Source organism: Drosophila sechellia, unplaced genomic scaffold, assembly GCF_004382195.2.
Source record: "Drosophila sechellia strain sech25 unplaced genomic scaffold, ASM438219v1 U_301, whole genome shotgun sequence".
Taxonomy (NCBI): domain Eukaryota; kingdom Metazoa; phylum Arthropoda; class Insecta; order Diptera; family Drosophilidae; genus Drosophila; species Drosophila sechellia.
The window spans coordinates 3,008-9,450 of NW_022611248.1; the positions used below are offsets into that span (position 1 = coordinate 3,008).

Genomic DNA, 6,443 nt, shown 5'->3' on the forward strand with positions numbered 1-6,443 from the left:
AAGGAGTGAGGAGGGGGGGGGGGGGGGGGAAGCTGGGCACCGTAAGCCGGTGAGCCAGGCAGCACGTGGCTGCTGCTTTGCAATTATACCGCTGCTTCGAGCACTGGGTTTTTTGCGCTGATAACACGCACACTCGGGTGTGCGATGGTGTTAGTGCGAACTACCGTTAGGTACGTTGGCTGGGCCAATCAAAACGCGCGACAAGATCACGCGACGCGAAGTGGCTGGGCACAAGTAACGGGACTTACAACTGTGAACAATTTGCTAACAATTTGCTAACAATTTGCTGTCGATCCGCAGGCACGTCTGCACTCGTCGAGTGTTCGATCGCGACTCATCAATTTAGTGACGCATATGATATTGTCCTATCATATAATAATATAAAGACTTTAATGAATTGTGTCAAGTTGCCAAACACTCGTCATCAATTTAGTGACGCATATGATATTGTCCTTATCATATAATTTTTGATATAAAGACTTTAAAGAATTGTATCAAGTTGCCAAACACCTCGTCATCAATTTAGTGACGCATATGATATTGTCCCTATCATATAATTAATATAAAGACTTTAATGGATTGTGTCAAGTTGCCAAACACCTCGTCATCAATTTAGTGACGCATATGATATTGTCCTTATTATATAATTTTTGATATAAAGACTTTAAAGAATTGTATCAAGTTGCCAAACACCTCGTCATCAATTTAGTGACGCATATGATATTGTCCCTATCATATAATTAATATACAGACTCTAATGAATTGTGTCAAGTTGCCAAACACCTCGTCATCAATTTAGTGACGCATATGATATTGTCCCTATCATATAATTTTTGATATAAAGACTTTAAAGAATTGTATCAAGTTGCCAAACACCTCGTCATCAATTTAGTGACGCATATGATATTGTCCCTTTCATATAATTAATATAAAGACTTTAATGGATTGTGTCAAGTTGCCAAACACCTCGTCATCAACTACTATATTATGGTTGCGCCGACCTCTCATATTGTATTCTCTTATGTGTTCATAGGATTTTGACAATTATACGAGTAAATTAAATAATATACATATGAAAATGATTAATTATTATATGTATAAGGGAAAAAATGATGAAATATTCCCATATTATCTTAGTATTATAGAGGAAAGACCGTTGCCGACCTCTGATATTGTTCAAACTTATGTATTTATATGATTTTGGCAATTATATGAGTAAATTAAAAAATATACATATGAAAATGGTTAATTATTATATGTATATGGGAAAAAATGCTAAGATATTCCCATATTCTCTTAGTATTATAGAGAAAAGCCATTTAAGTGAGAGGGTATAGTAGTGTAAACGACCGGAATTACGACAGAGGGTTCAAAAACTACTATAGGTAGGCAGTGGTTGCCGACCTCTCATATTGTTCAAAACTTATGTATTCATATGATTTTGGCAATTGTATGAGTAAATTAAATAATATACATATGAAAATGATTAATTATTATATGTATAAGGGAAAAAATGCTGAAATATTCCCACATTCTCTTAGTATTATAGAGAAAATCCATTATAGTGAGAGGGTATAGTAGTGTAAACGACCGGAATTACGACAGAGGGTTCAAAAACTACTATAGGTAGGCAGTGGTTGCCGACCTCTCATATTGTTCAAAACTTATGTATTCATATGAATTTGGCAATTATATGAGTAAATTAAATAATATACATATGAAAATGATTAATTATTATATGTATAAGGGAAAAAATGCTGAAATATTCCCACATTCTCTTAGTATTATAGAGAAAATCCATTATAGTGAGAGGGTATAGTAGTGTAAACGACCGGAATTACGACAGAGGGTTCAAAAACTACTATAGGTAGGCAGTGGTTGCCGACCTCTCATATTGTTCAAAACTTATGTATTCATATGATTTTGGCAATTATATGATTAAATTAAATAATATACATATGAAAATGGTTAATTATTATATGTATATGGGAAAAAATGCAGAGATATTCCCATATTCTCTTAGTATTATAGAGAAAAGCCATTTAAGTGAGAGGGTATAGTAGTGTAAACGACCGGAATTACGACAGAGGGTTCAAAAACTACTATAGGTAGGCAGTGGTTGCCGACCTCTCATATTGTTCAAAACTTATGTATTCATATGATTTTGGCAATTGTATGAGTAAATTAAATAATATACATACGAAAATGATTAATTATTATATGTATATGGGAAAAAATGCAGAGATATTCCCATATTCTCTTAGTATTATAGAGAAAAGCCATTTAAGTGAGAGGGTATAGTAGTGTAAACCACCGGAATTACGACAGAGGGTTCAAAAACTACTATAGGTAGGCAGTGGTTGCCGACCTCTCATATTGTTCAAAACTTATGTATTCATATGATTTTGGCAATTGTATGAGTAAATTAAATAATATACATATGAAAATGATTAATTATTATATGTATAAGGGAAAAAATGCTGAAATATTCCCACATTCTCTTAGTATTATAGAGAAAATCCATTATAGTGAGAGGGTATAGTAGTGTAAACGACCGGAATTACGACAGAGGGTTCAAAAACTACTATAGGTAGGCAGTGGTTGCCGACCTCTCATATTGTTCAAAACTTATGTATTCATATGATTTTGGCAATTATATGATTAAATTAAATAATATACATATGAAAATGGTTAATTATTATATGTATATGGGAAAAAATGCTGAGATATTCCCATATTCTCTTAGTATTATAGAGAAAAGCCATTTAAGTGAGAGGGTATAGTAGTGTAAACGACCGGAATTACGACAGAGGGTTCAAAAACTACTATAGGTAGGCAGTGGTTGCCGACCTCTCATATTGTTCAAAACTTATGTATTCATATGATTTTGGCAATTGTATGAGTAAATTAAATAATATACATATGAAAATGATTAATTATTATATGTATAAGGGAAAAAATGCTGAAATATTCCCACATTCTCTTAGTATTATAGAGAAAATCCATTATAGTGAGAGGGTATAGTAGTGTAAACGACCGGAATTACGACAGAGGGTTCAAAAACTACTATAGGTAGGCAGTGGTTGCCGACCTCTCATATTGTTCAAAACTTATGTATTCATATGATTTTGGCAATTATATGATTAAATTAAATAATATACATATGAAAATGGTTAATTATTATATGTATATGGGAAAAAATGCTGAGATATTCCCATATTCTCTTAGTATTATAGAGAAAAGCCATTATAGTGAGAGGGTATAGTAGTGTAAACGACCGGAATTACGACAGAGGGTTCAAAAACTACTATAGGTAGGCAGTGGTTGCCGACCTCTCATATTGTTCAAAACTTATGTATTCATATGAATTTGGCAATTATATGAGTAAATTAAATAATAAACATATAAAAATTAATATTTATTATATGTATAAAAAAAAAATAATCATATTATATATGAATAATGGAAAAAAAATGAAATGTTCCTATAATCTCTTAATATATAAGAGAATAGACCGTATGTTGGGTGGCAAACGGAATTGAAAATACCCGCTTTGAGGACAGCGGGTTCAAAAACTACTATAGGTAGGCAGTGGTTGCCGACCTCCCGCATTATTCGAAATATTTATTTCGGATTATGTTTATATTGGTTACATAAAATAAAGTATATTATTATCCGTACAAATTTGTTTCTCAGTTCTATAGAACACGGGACTTGGCTCCGCGGATAATAGGAATATACGCTTTTTAGATAATATCGTTGAAACAAAAGTCAAGTTTCTATTATATATAGAATAACAAATCGTTTCCATATATTATCGTTAATTTTTGGAGGCAGGCAAATATTAATTTATTACCTGCCGTATAGTTGGATTATTATATCGTTACGGTATAATACAAATATGGATTCTTATGAAAGAAATATAAAATTATATATTAAATGTGGAAATATTATCATATGCGCTTGGTTTTATGTTATATATTACCAGAGAGATATATGAAAAGAGATAAATTTTAAATTTATCTTCAAAATGCAAATGATTTAACTTAATATTTATATTGGTTAAACAAAAATTGTACATGTGTGGATACAATAATTATGTATGTTGGAAATAAAATGATATTTTATAATGAAATATGTATATATAAAAAGATAAAATTATAGAAACATATATATTACAATAATTATATGAAATTCTTGTTATATTGGTAAAACAAGTATAAATTAAAAATGAAAATATGGATTACGAATGCTATATAAAAATGGCCGTAATCGAATAGATTTTTTACTTATATTTATATATTTAAAATTTTACCCAAAGGCGAAATATTGAATTTTATTCAATATAATAAAAATCATGGAATTATATAAAGTGAAAAATCTATATATCTATTATATTGCTTATTTCGATTCAAAAAATATGAATGGAATATGAAGGAAAAACATTATTCTGGTTGATCCTGCCAGTAGTTATATGCTTGTCTCAAAGATTAAGCCATGCATGTCTAAGTACACACGAATTAAAAGTGAAACCGCAAAAGGCTCATTATATCAGTTATGGTTCCTTAGATCGTTAACAGTTACTTGGATAACTGTGGTAATTCTAGAGCTAATACATGCAATTAAAACATGAACCTTATGGGACATGTGCTTTTATTAGGCTAAAACCAAGCGATCGCAAGATCGTTATATTGGTTGAACTCTAGATAACATGCAGATCGTATGGTCTTGTACCGACGACAGATCTTTCAAATGTCTGCCCTATCAACTTTTGATGGTAGTATCTAGGACTACCATGGTTGCAACGGGTAACGGGGAATCAGGGTTCGATTCCGGAGAGGGAGCCTGAGAAACGGCTACCACATCTAAGGAAGGCAGCAGGCGCGTAAATTACCCACTCCCAGCTCGGGGAGGTAGTGACGAAAAATAACAATACAGGACTCATATCCGAGGCCCTGTAATTGGAATGAGTACACTTTAAATCCTTTAACAAGGACCAATTGGAGGGCAAGTCTGGTGCCAGCAGCCGCGGTAATTCCAGCTCCAATAGCGTATATTAAAGTTGTTGCGGTTAAAACGTTCGTAGTTGAACTTGTGCTTCATACGGGTAGTACAACTTACAATTGTGGTTAGTACTATACCTTTATGTATGTAAGCGTATTACCGGTGGAGTTCTTATATGTGATTAAATACTTGTATTTTTTCATATGTTCCTCCTATTTAAAAACCTGCACTAGTGCTCTTAAACGAGTGTTATTGTGGGCCGGTACTATTACTTTGAACAAATTAGAGTGCTTAAAGCAGGCTTCAAATGCCTGAATATTCTGTGCATGGGATAATGAAATAAGACCTCTGTTCTGCTTTCATTGGTTTTCAGATCAAGAGGTAATGATTAATAGAAGCAGTTTGGGGGCATTAGTATTACGACGCGAGAGGTGAAATTCTTGGACCGTCGTAAGACTAACTTAAGCGAAAGCATTTGCCAAAGATGTTTTCATTAATCAAGAACGAAAGTTAGAGGTTCGAAGGCGATCAGATACCGCCCTAGTTCTAACCATAAACGATGCCAGCTAGCAATTGGGTGTAGCTACTTTTATGGCTCTCTCAGTCGCTTCCCGGGAAACCAAAGCTTTTGGGCTCCGGGGGAAGTATGGTTGCAAAGCTGAAACTTAAAGGAATTGACGGAAGGGCACCACCAGGAGTGGAGCCTGCGGCTTAATTTGACTCAACACGGGAAAACTTACCAGGTCCGAACATAAGTGTGTAAGACAGATTGATAGCTCTTTCTCGAATCTATGGGTGGTGGTGCATGGCCGTTCTTAGTTCGTGGAGTGATTTGTCTGGTTAATTCCGATAACGAACGAGACTCAAATATATTAAATAGATATCTTCAGGATTATGGTGCTGAAGCTTATGTTAGCCTTCATTCATGGTGGCAGTAAAATGTTTATTGTGTTTGAATGTGTTTATGTAAGTGGAGCCGTACCTGTTGGTTTGTCCCATTATAAGGACACTAGCTTCTTAAATGGACAAATTGCGTCTAGCAATAATGAGATTGAGCAATAACAGGTCTGTGATGCCCTTAGATGTCCTGGGCTGCACGCGCGCTACAATGAAAGTATCAACGTGTATTTCCTAGACCGAGAGGTCCGGGTAAACCGCTGAACCACTTTCATGCTTGGGATTGTGAACTGAAACTGTTCACATGAACTTGGAATTCCCAGTAAGTGTGAGTCATTAACTCGCATTGATTACGTCCCTGCCCTTTGTACACACCGCCCGTCGCTACTACCGATTGAATTATTTAGTGAGGTCTCCGGACGTGATCACTGTGACGCCTTGCGTGTTACGGTTGTTTCGCAAAAGTTGACCGAACTTGATTATTTAGAGGAAGTAAAAGTCGTAACAAGGTTTCCGTAGGTGAACCTGCGGAAGGATCATTA

At 34.4% G+C, this 6,443-nt stretch overlaps 1 non-coding gene across 1 annotated transcript; it reads left to right on the forward strand.

Annotated features, from left to right (window-relative positions):
- Positions 1 to 4,447: 4,447 nt before the first annotated feature.
- Positions 4,448 to 6,443, forward strand: LOC116803177. Its single transcript, XR_004363444.1, has one exon. It is a non-coding gene; the product is annotated as a small subunit ribosomal RNA (ribosomal RNA).